The following is a 13,089-nucleotide window of genomic DNA, read 5'->3' as shown; positions in this document are numbered from 1 at the left end:
TATATATATATATATGTGTGTATATATGTATATATATATATATATATATGTGTATATATTGTATATATATATATATATATATGTGTATATATTGATATATTATATATATATGTGTATATATTGTATATATATAATATATATGTGTATATATTGTATATATATATATATATATGTGTATAATTGTATATATATATATATATGTGTGTATATTGTATATATATATATATATATGTGTATATATTGTATATATATATATATATGTGTATATATGTATATATATATATATATATGTGTATATATTGTATTATATATATATATATGTGTATATATTGTATATAATAATATATATGTGTATATTATCTTGTATATATATATATATAGTGTATATATGTATATTATATATATATATTATGTGTATATATTGTATATATATATATATATATGTGTATATATTGTATATATATATATATATGTGTATATATTGTATATATATATATATATATATGTGTATATATTGTATATATATATATATATGTGTATATATTGTATATATATATATATATATGTGTATATATTGTATATATATATATATGTGTATATATTGTATATATATATATATGTGTATATATTGTATATATATATATATATGTGTATATATTGTATATATATATATATATATGTATATATGTATGTATTGTATATATATGTATGTATGTATGTATTGTATATATATGTATGTATGTATGTATTGTATATATATGTATGTATTGTATATGTATGGTATATATATGTATGTATTGTATATGTATGTATCGTATATATATGTATATATGTATGTATCGTATATATATGTATATATGTATGTATCGTATATATATGTATATATGTATGTATATGTATATATATATATATGCATGTATATATGTACGCATGTATATATGTATGCATATGTATGTATGTATGTATTGTATGTATATGTATATATATATATATGTATGTATATAGGTATGTATATATACGTACATAGCTTAAGCTTCGTGCAATGGCCATACACGATAACGAGGGGGCAGCCACCATATATACGTACGTATGTATATTTATATATATATATAAAATCTATGTATATTTATATATATATATAAAATCTATCTATATATATATATAGCTTTAAATATAAATAAAATCCCTGTTAGTCGCTCTATGCAAGTTTATCGAACGAATGACATACATAGTTTTGTTGATGGAGTTAACAATGAGGGAGACTGTTTTCTAAGATCAGGTATAGAAATTTCGTATTACATCGAAAAGGGTGGGGAATTTGTATAGGGTATAAATTGTGGTGAGAGAGTGGAAAGGTAGACTACATAATATTCTGTATTTTGATACGACGAGAAATGATTTAATTGTATGAAGGATTGTAAGAAAAATATCGCTATAAAATAGTGCGAAAGTAAAGTAGAGTGCTTAATTCGCTGAGAAAATTTGTATACCTCCAACATTACATATTACTTGTAATTAATACAAAAGAGGAGATATTTAAAATGAAGTCCATTTGGGGTCTGCTAAAAACAGTCTCACATCCGGTTGTTCGTTGTTTTTAAAGTGGATTGCTTACATACATTGCATGTGCAGAGGTATGCCTAACGATATTTAGTCATTATTAGCTCTTACGTTTCTGGAAGAAAGAGTAATTTGTAATGGCAGCAGGCCAACGTACCAGTTCATCAGTCATAAACTTTGTGTGTACATGAAGTAGGAAAAGGGGAAATGTTGGGAAAAGGCAAACCAATACGAAGGAGAAAAAGTGAGAGACGAAGAAAGAAATGATGGAAAAGAAGGAAAAAGGGCACGCATGAACATACGCACACAGATTCTCTCTCACGCACGCACACACACACTTTTTCTGTAGGTTAATAAGGCTACCAATGGTTTCATGTAGAGGGATCTCTCAACAATTATCAAGCTTTCCACATGGGAACTTACTACTTGCCTCCATACTGAATGAGAATATATACATGTGCGTGTGTGTGTTTATGTTTGTGTTTTTCCGTTACTTAGCGGCTTGGCATAAGAAACCGATGTAATATGTACTAGACTGACAAAGAATGAGTCCTGGGGTCGATTTCCTTAAAATTTTTGAAGGCGGTGCCCCAGCATGGTCAGAGTCAAATGAATGAAGTGCGTAATAGAGAATACATGTGTCGATGTGTCTCTGTAGAGAGATAGGTAAATTTTTGCAGGTGTATGATTGATTATGGAAGTCAGCTCATTATTAAGTACGATGTTCATTAATGAACCGCAAAGGGAAGTATTTTCTACTGAGCTAATGATCCGAAGCTTTTGTCACAGATATGATATAACTGCCTATACTCGGTTAAATAAAGAAATAGATTTCTTTATTGGCCACGCAGGGCTAAACACAACAGGGACAAAATACAAAGTAGAATTTTTCCTTTTAGGAAGAAGAGAAGGGGAAAAAATAATATGGGGGCGAATTCCGATTAAAAGGGGTCGTGAAAGGAAAAAAAAAGTGAGGGGCGAATTCTGATCAAAGGGAATCGTGAAAAAAAGTGGGGCCGATCAATAGGGATCGTGTATCGCAGAAATGTCAATGTAAAAAGGGAAAACAGATTAGGTTTGTCCGTGGATAGAAAAGCCTACGGAAAAGACCACGGGAACCTTGGGCAATTGTGTCATGCAAAAAGAAAACACATTACAGTAAGTGGGTCTCTTTTTATCCTTCGTTTTCTTTTTCTTTTGGTTCATAGGATTATGCTCAAGCTGGCATAGTTGAATGTAATACAGAATCATGACAGCTTGCCTTCTGTACAGAAAGCCAGTCGTCTTTTAACACTGCTATTTGAAAAACAACAGATATGTGCCCTTGCAGGTTACAACGATCTGTTGTAATTAACTTGCTTTCGTACATGTATCCTCGAGAAGTCAACAAGACCAGCCTTTGATAGAAAAACTCAGACACAGGTTGAACATTTGAAGATATTATTGATACCTATAGGGTATCCTTTCCTTGCATCTCATTTCAATTTTGCACGTTTAATTCGATTTTCTTCAAAATACATTGACGACTCGCGTCTACAGCTTCTCCATGATGTACTATCGATTCCAATTAATTTCCCAACTTTCAATATTCAATATTACATTTTTTTCTGATTAAATGTAAAGTAGTCTTTCCATCTTTAGTTTATAAAGTGTCTATTTTACAAAGCCTAATTTCCCTTTCGTCAAGAACACACACACACACATACACACGCACACACACACGCACATACACACATACACACACACACACACATACAAACACACACACACGAACACATAGTCACACATGCGTACGCACAGGCACCTATCTCCGCATTTGGCTGTTTGTCTATCAATATATATGACAGCATACCTGCATATTTACTGCACGCATTTACATACGCGCTCGAGCGCGTGTGTATGAGTTTGTGTGTTTACCTAACTATTCCTGATCAATACAATTATTTACCTACTTCCATCCCTCCCTATCAATTAACCTAACTGCACACCAAACAATCTACTTATCTACCTCGCTACCTACATACTTCCTAACTATCTTTCTACCTGTCTTCTTAGCCATCTAACTACATCTCCACGATCTTACTTAACTACCTACATTTCTCCCTCTGTACCTACCTATCTACTTACCTATACACCTACCCGTCTTCCCAACTGCTTACCTACCATCTCAGTTGCTTACGTACCTTTCTCCCTAGCTTGCTACCTGCCCACCCTTCTGCTAACCTACCTACCACTCTGTATCGATCTCTCCCAATATCACCGAATATCTAAGCAATTTAATTTGTATTGTATTAGATCTACTTCAATTTCAAGTGTTTTCTATCAGTTGCTATTCCATTTTCATCCATTAAACCTAATGTAATGTATTCTTGTCTTTACCGACATCTAGCGGTTGTCTCTGTTACAAATCTTATTTAACGTATTTCTGTATTTGTCGCCATATTGCGGCGCTCTCTGTCACACATCTACACCCATCGCCATCAAATTTTACAATACCTTCGAATATTTTGAATCTTTGGTGTTTGGAAATGGAAGTGTTTCTTTGTTTTACCACTTAAACAAACAAAACATCTACACACAAACACAAAGAGTTTTGGTTGAATCTTCAAAACTCCGTGTGTGTGTGTGTGTGTGTGTGTGTGGGAATATGTTTATGATTACGCCTACGTTTTAGTTTCGCGAGAGTAATCATACGTGTGAACATGTTTGTGTAGCTGTGTATATGTGTGTGTATAGCTGTGTATATTTGTATGTATATCTGTGTACGTATAACATTTAACAGCGAGTGTTATTCTGTATGTGTCGATATACATTTAATATTTCTGTGTGTGTGTGTGTGTGTGTATGTCTGTCTGAGCGTAATTTCGTATGATTATATGACTGTATTTATGTGTGCATAACAGTATGAAATGTGTATTTGTGGGTTGCTATGTATATATGTGTGTGTGTGTGTATCGGTTGTGTATTTTGTATGTCCATATGTAACGTTGCGTATATATATGTGTGTATGAGTAATGTGGTGTATATATATGTATAATATACTTAATCTTTGTTTCTGATTTTGAATTTTGATAAAATAAGATAGTCAGCCTACTGATGCTGTTTAAACCAATGTTAGATCTAATCAAGCATACCCAAGATCAAAGCCTGCCAACCATGCCCATCTCGTCGTTTTACTTGACAAAAGGTTCAAGAGTATATTATCCATAATATCATACTTTTAACATACTAATATCTTGTTTGGTCGCTATTTCTAGCAGGTAGAGAGACCACCAAGATGCTTTCTATGTTGGCTAGTATTATGCTATTACTTATTGTTATTGACATCATCAAAAAGAGAAAAATGTTATTTCACCCCCAATGAGATTTGAACTAAACACCTTGTTATATCATTAGTCAAACACAAACTTTTATTTAAATGGTCAGTCTACTTATGAAACTCTATTTTTCTAACACCAACATGTGTGGAGGCACGTAGTATAGTGGTTAGAGCAGCAGACTCGCGGTCGAGGGATCGCGGGTTCGAATCACAGACCGGGCGAAACACTTAAGCTCCACATGGCTCCGGCATAAGCTAATGGCGAACTTCTGCTGACTCTTTCGCTACACCTTTCTCTCACTTTTTCCTCCTGCAACTAGCAGCTCACCTGTGACGAACCGGCGTCTCGTCCAGGAGGGAAACCTATACGCCAATGAAACCAGGAAACCGGCCTTTAGGAGCCAGGCATAGCTCCAGAAGGAAGAACTAGCACCAACATATAAGATCGAATATCGAGCTATTGTCTGATTTCCTGACAACCATATATAGCTGCTGTGCTTTTTTAAGACGGCGTGCTGGCAGAACCGTTAGCACGCCGGACAAAATGCTTGGTGGCATTTCGTCTGCCTTTACGTTCTGAGTTTAAATGCCACCGAAGCTGACTTCGACTATCATTCTTTCTGGGTCGATGTAATTGATAAGCTCCTTCCCCAAAATTTCAGGCCCTGTATCTGCAGCTGCAGCAAACAGGATTATCAGTTAGTTTCTGTTTCATTAATCATTTACAGAATTGTTAAATATTGGTTTCAAATTTTGGCACAAGGCCAGCAATTTCGAACGAGGGGTTAAGTCGATTACATCGACCCCAATGCTCAACTGGCATTTATTTCATCGACCCCTAAGAGATGAAAGGCAAGCTCGAGCTCAGCAGCATGTGAACTCAGGGGAAAAGACTGATGAAATGCTTCAAATAATTTTGTCCATCGTGCTAACGATTTTGTCTCAGAAAAATGTAAGATATTGGAAGATTTGAACTTTACAATGTGTGTTTCATTCGAGGTGAAGCCTTGGTGGGGACTAAACCTCTGTAGTATTTGTTAGATAAGTAATGGGAGACAGGGTCCTGTGTTGTTGATGGTGTTTAGACTAGAGGGCAACACTGGAGCTATTATAGTGTCGACATTCACCTTGGAATCAAGCCACGTTTAACCTGTGAATCTCCAGAATCATGATGATGAGTTGTAGTAGGACCACGAGTACGAACTTCCATCGGGCATGTTTACTGACATTCCGGCTTTGACCATATCAGAAACTATATTGTGCAATGTGTCCTTCATTTCTAAGAGAGTTGTGCATGATTTGAAAGAAATTTTGATACTATTTCTAGCAAAATCAAACGACCACACGGTACCCACATTATTGGTTCGTCATGATGAGGGTGATTGTTGAGGTCATTACTTTGTCTCGGGTCATGGTTTAACAAACCAATAATCAAATGTCCCCCAGCCATAAGCATACTCATCACTTTTGCACGAACTCTCTAAAACAATATTCATTATGCCATTGGTCATGATTTAAGGAGGATTTAACTGCTATTTCTAGTAGACTATCTCTTAAGTGGTTCTCTATGGTTTTAGTGGAGGTAAAATAACATAAAATTACTTGAGGTGCTTCGTGGAGCTTTAGGTGTTTTCGCTCAAACACTCACAACGGCCGGTCTGGGAATCGAAACCGCAATTCTGTGACCGCGAGTCCGCTGCCCTAACCGCTGGGCCATTGCGCTTCTCTCTCTCTCTCTCTGTATATATATATATATATATATATATACACACACACACACACACAGATAGTGAGAGTGGCTGTGTGGTAAGTAGCTTGCTTAGCAACCATATGGTTACGGGTTCATTCCCACCGCGTGGCATCTTGAGCAAGTGTCTTCTACTATAGCCTCGGGCCGACCAAAGCCTTGTGAGTGAATTTGGTAGTCGGGAACTGAAAGAAGCCCGTCGTATATATGTGTAATATATATATATATATAATATATATATATATATATATATATATATCTGTGTTCATTCCCCCCACCATCGCTTGATAGTTGATGTTGGTGTGTTTACGTCCCCGTAACTTAGCAGTTCGGCAAAAGAAACCGATAGAATAAGTACTAGGCTTGCAAAGAATAAGTCCTGGGGTTGACTTGTTCGTCTAAAAGGCGGTGCTCCAGCATGACCACAATCAAATGATTGAAACAAGTAAACGAATAAAAGAGTATGACGCCTGTTGTTGTGTCTTGCTATTATGATTATTATTGTTTTTTTGCATTTATATTCGTATTATTATTATTATTTATATTCGTGTAACATCGTCCGTTTTTCTGTCCTTGTTTCGTACATATTCGTTCCTTTTTTCGAGAAAGCTAATGCTGTTAGCTTAGTTTTCCTTGAGGCTGGTCAGATTGGAGCAATCTCAAGATTAATCAGTCGAAATTGCGAGGATGATCCGGTTCTTGACTGAAGATTAAAGGCTTCGGATGACCTGTCCGTGATTTTTGCATCGTCTGTTTGGATGTTTTGCGTTCTTGTCTCATTTTGTATTGATTATATATATGTGTGTGTGTGTGTGTGTGTGTGTGTGTGTGTGTGTGTGTGGTGTGTGTGTGTGTAAAGAAAGCAAGAGAGGTGACACAGAGAAGTTTATTACATAACCTTTGTTTTCCCAGTGTCATCTCTTTTTATTACCATTCTATAATCAACTAACACATTGTTCTGAACCAAATGTATCTTGAGTTCTACTCGAAGTTATTATTCTTGCGATACCTGAGGGAAATATATATCTAGATAGATATAGAGAGGGAGACAGAAGGATAGAGATAGTAACTCTCAGATGCCAACACGGACTTCAATATCAAGAGTATATACAGCAACTATCTAATTTTCCGCAGATTTTCCTTTGCCTTCGAAACTACGAAATTAAAGCAAAATTTCCTTGGGATTCTTAAATATGCACTTCGAGTATTTTTTTTTCTTTTGTGTGTCTCTGATCAACAATTCGTAGAAGGTTACATTGAAAACAGAGCAGCTCCGACGAATTCATTGATCTCCGAATTGATAAGCTGTGTACATTGAAAATCCTAACAAAACATTTGATCTAGATATTCACAGAGAAGGTATGAATAACACAGAACATGAATAAATTTTAGTTTCAATAGATGTTTAACTAATTGCTAACATTTTATAAAGGCGCAGGAGTGGCTGTGTGGTAAGTAGCTTGCTTACCAGCCACATGGTTCCGAGTTCTGTCCCACTGAGCGGCACTTTGGACAAGTGTCTTCTATTGTAGCCTCGGCCCGACCAAGGCCTTGTGAGTGGATTTGGTAGACGCGGATACTGAAAGTATCCCGTCGTATATAGAATATATATATATTATATAATATATATATATATATATATATATATATGTGTGTGTTTGTATGTCTGTGTTTGTCCCCCCAACATCGCTTGACAACCGATGCTGGTGTTTTTACGTCACCGTATCCTAGCGGTTCGGCAAAAGAGACCGATAGAATAAGTATTAGGCTTGCAAAAAAAAATAAGTCCTGCGGTCGATTTGCTAGACTAAAGGCGGTGCTCCAGCATGGCCGCAGTCAAATGACTGAAATAAGTAACAGAGTAAGTGGAATAATGATAAAAGTTATTTTTCTTTAATGTATAGTATTTTTCTCCGCTATACATAAATCACACTCTTATTCGTATTAGAAGATCCACGTTTCTTTATTACCACTGTGGTACCGAATAGGTCAGCATTTAAATTCAATCCGTTCTTCATATGATGCCTTTCGACATGAACCCTCACCACTCATTATATTTATTAATAGACTTACGTGGGTGTTATTGATAATATTATATACACATACACATTCAAGTACATACATCTATAAATGTGCACGCATGCATGATTCTGTGTACATAAACTTTATTGGCAGATATTTCCATCTAGTTTTATCTATAGTGCTTCGTTGAAACGATTAAATTTTTTCTGTTACTTTTCTTTTTCATTCTCAATTGGTATTTATATCCATGCTCGCTCCCGATCCGTTCGTTTCTTATCTCTCCCTATAAATATATACATATATATATATGCATATATATATATATATACATATATATATATATATATATACATACATATATATATATATATATATAATATATATACAACACACACATTATATAATATATATACACACACACACATATTATATACTATATAGATACACAACACACACCACATATATATATTACACACAACCACACACATATAGAATATACAACACACACACACACATATATATATACACACACACACACAACATATTATATATATATACCACACCACATATATATATATATATACACACACACCAATTATATATATAAACACACCACACATTATGTATAATATACATACACACACACACAATATATATATATACACACACACACACACACACATATATATATATATACACACAACACACACACAATATATATACACACATACACACATATATATATATATATATATATACACACACACACACACATAATATATATAATATATATATATATATATATGCCGAGAAACTAATTATAGCAATATATAATTGTAATTTTATGACTAAGTGGATACACACTTATCTATTATCTGCGCATCAGTAATGTCTTTACGTGTAATAACATGTGGGGTTTTCAAACAACCATACACATAATATTTACGTGTATTAACATGATTTTCATATATACGCAACTATAAGGAGAGGCATATAGTTATGTGTATAAATGTATTTATATCCCATTCATATATTTTCATCCTGTAACCTTATGCATTGCTGCAGTGACAAGCATATACACGAGCGTAAACACACACACACACACAACTAGAAACAGAGAGGTATATATATATATATATATATATATATATAATATATCTATATAAAAGGGGCTTAGTAAAATAAATTACTTTGCCGCATACTGAACTCATTAGAAATAGTAGCTAATTAATTTTACCCTCAATTGTTGAAATTATATATATATATATATATATATATATATATATATATACATACACACAACCACACACGTATATATATATAACTGCTTGTGAATATACATATATATACATACATATACATACATATATATACACACACATATATATATATATATATATATATATATATACTGCTTGTGAATACATATATACATACATACACACACACAGAGGCACACATTCAAAGAGAGATAAGATAAAATTATATGTATATACATAGTGTGATATATGTGTGTGTGTGTGCTTGTCTATTCATAAATGTGTGTGTATATGTATTTTGATAAATGTATATGTATGTGCATTTTCATACATTGATGCTTTTGCGCCTGCAGACATACTTCTTTGCTGAATATGTCTCACATTATATATGATTACGATTACGTGTGTGTGTATGTGTATGTGAGTGCGCGTGCGTACGTGCGCTATATGTATGTGTATGGCGGTGTAGCGTTTTCATTATTTATACTATCGGATTTCAAGCAGAAGTGAATACAGAAAACAATATTGGATTTCTCTAAGCAAGAATGTTTAGGATCAGATATCATATTAAACCCTCGTGCTGTTATATTGATTCTTTCGTCGCCCCCCACCCACCCAGCTGGCCGATCAATCGACCCTTCTACACCACCATATTCTCTGTCTGAGTGTTTCTTTGTCTGTTTGTCTGTCTGTCTGTCTCTCTCTCTCCTCCACCTCACACACACACACACACACACACACACACACACACACTCACATGCACGCATACACACACTTGCGCCGCACACACGCACACTCACTTACACTGGAGCATTCCTGAGAACAAATCTTTTGTCGACGGAAACAATTCGAAATCTATAACGTTCTGTGTTATTAGTCTGCGACCGGAAACACGGAATAACAACTGAGAGCCAATATATGCTGTTGATGTGTTCGAAAATAGATGGGAATCGGTTTGTGTATTGTAAATATGGCAGCGGCCAAATAGATGATATGTGTTGACTTTTGATCGCGGGATGTTTCCAAATATCTCCTTTCGTTTGCTGATGCAGCTTTCGATATTGCACTGTTGTTGCAACTGCTGCTTTTCTTGAACTTGTAGCCATTATTATTATTATTATTATTATTATTAGTAGTAGTAGTAGTATTATTGGGATGTGCTAGCAGAATAGTAACTGCGCCAAAAAAAAAATGCTTAGAAGCATTTCGTCCGTCTTCACGTGCTGGGTTCAAATTCAACTGAAGCCGACTTTACTTTTAATCCTTTCGAGATCGATAAATTAATTACCAGTAAAACACTGGGGTCGATGTAATCGACTTAACCCACACCCCAGAATTACTGGCCTTGTGCCATAATTTGAAGGTCATTATTATTGTTGTTGTTGTTATTGTTCAGCTGCAGCTAATCTCGGATCTATCCGGCTGATGACCAAACGAATTCTTCCTGTGCCTACCTCATCTTCAACTACAACATCCGTTGTACATTTTCTTGATTTTAAACAGGAATGTATGATTTGAGAGAAATTTTGCTGCTATTCCTTATTAAACGGCGAGAAAATATCTACCTGGTCGATCGACCTCTATGAAACAGCAACTGGAGTGGAGACGCAATGGCCCAGTGGTTAGGGCTTCGGACTCGCGGTCGTAAGAATGCAGTTTCGAGTCCCAGACTGCGTATTGTGAATGTTTATTGAGCATAAACACCTAAGGTCCACGAGGCTCCGGCGGGGTGTGGTGAACCCCGCTGTACCCTTTCAACACAACTTTCTCTCACTCTTTCTTCTACTTCTGCCACAAAGCAGAGGAACCATGGTGTAACCCTCGTCTAGATTGCGAATCCTCTGTAGCCCAGGATGGTCCAGCTCTCCGCTCGTTAAAAGCCACCGTTTACGGAATAAGGATAACAACATAGCTTTCGCGCCCGTTCAACCGCCAGTCTATCGCGTGTGGTGAGTGGATCTTCAAGTTGCCACATGGATTGTTAGTAGCTTAGAGTAGGCTCGAATTGGAGATTATTCTTTGTAGCTAATGGCGTGAGTCCTGATTGGAAGAAGACAGCAAATGGATCACTCTCAGATCTCATATCACCGTCTTAAAATGAATACATTGAATAATGTGATCCGTGTTCCAGAAAAAAGCGGGGTGGTGGTATCGACTGGAGTGTCTTTGATCATAAATTTATTTGATCAGAGCGGTCTTGGAACTGAACAACACGAACTGTGTGGATATTCACTCGTGGTCTCAATTTAGTAGTTGCTTTTAGTGTGTGTAATGTGTACGCATATGTATATGAGAATGTGTATCCCTGTGTGTCCCTTCGGAATGTTTCATGTGTATGCGGGCTTGCCTCTGTGTGTGTGTGTGTGTATGTGTAGAAATGAAAATGCTTTTCTGTCTGTATATGGGTTTCTATTTATAAAAAAGATGTCTGTGATATTGTGATATTGGGTGACTGAGTATAAATATTACGTATGCATTTGCGTTGCTGCCTGTATGTCTTTGTCAACTGTATGTGGATGTGTTACAACGAAAATTTCCAATTAAATATTGGATGTTATTCCAAACAGTATTCTTCCCTTGTAAATTTGCTTTCATATATTCAATGTTCCATGTATTGTTTTGCTGATCATACGAACTGGATTCCAAAATAAACGTAGCTTCCATTTTGGTTCCAAAATAGATGCATTGTCCACCTTGTTCCCAGAATAGTTATTAGTGTATAATCATTGCTCATAAACTAGATGTATTATCCACCATGGTTTCAAAATAGATATTAATGTCCCTCATGATTCGCAAAATTGATGGTCTTCGTCAAAAATATATATAGCTATGGTACCATAATATACGTGCACTCTCTCTCTCTCTCCTCTCTCTCTCTCTCTCTCTCTCTCTCTCTCTCTCTCTCTCTCTCTCTCTCTCTGAGTACCAAACTAAAAGTATCGTGTACTGTGTCTTTGATATTATTGGCCTCGGAGCATCACAGAATACGCCATTCTTGATTGAAACATCTAAATAATACTTATAATTATCCTCCATGTAACTCGAATTAAGAATCTTTACTCACTAAATCTCTAGACTGAGTACTTACCATGGTTCCAAATTCAAAAGGATTGTTAGTTATCATGCTAATTTTAAGGATATTTATTCATATTTTATTTCATGTGTCTAGAATTTTTGTTTGA

General features: G+C 35.2%; 1 protein-coding gene across 4 annotated transcripts in view; it reads left to right on the top strand.

Moving 5' to 3' along the window:
• LOC115216632 (excitatory amino acid transporter 1) overlaps positions 1 to 13,089 on the top strand; it is a 333,935-nt gene that overhangs the window by 249,134 nt on the left and 71,712 nt on the right. The window lies entirely within an intron of this gene.

The sequence above is a fragment of the Octopus sinensis genome, linkage group LG10 (assembly GCF_006345805.1).
Source record: "Octopus sinensis linkage group LG10, ASM634580v1, whole genome shotgun sequence".
NCBI lineage: Eukaryota > Metazoa > Mollusca > Cephalopoda > Octopoda > Octopodidae > Octopus > Octopus sinensis.
Note: the sequence above shows the minus strand (reverse complement) of the source record. Positions and strands in the feature narration are given on the sequence as shown.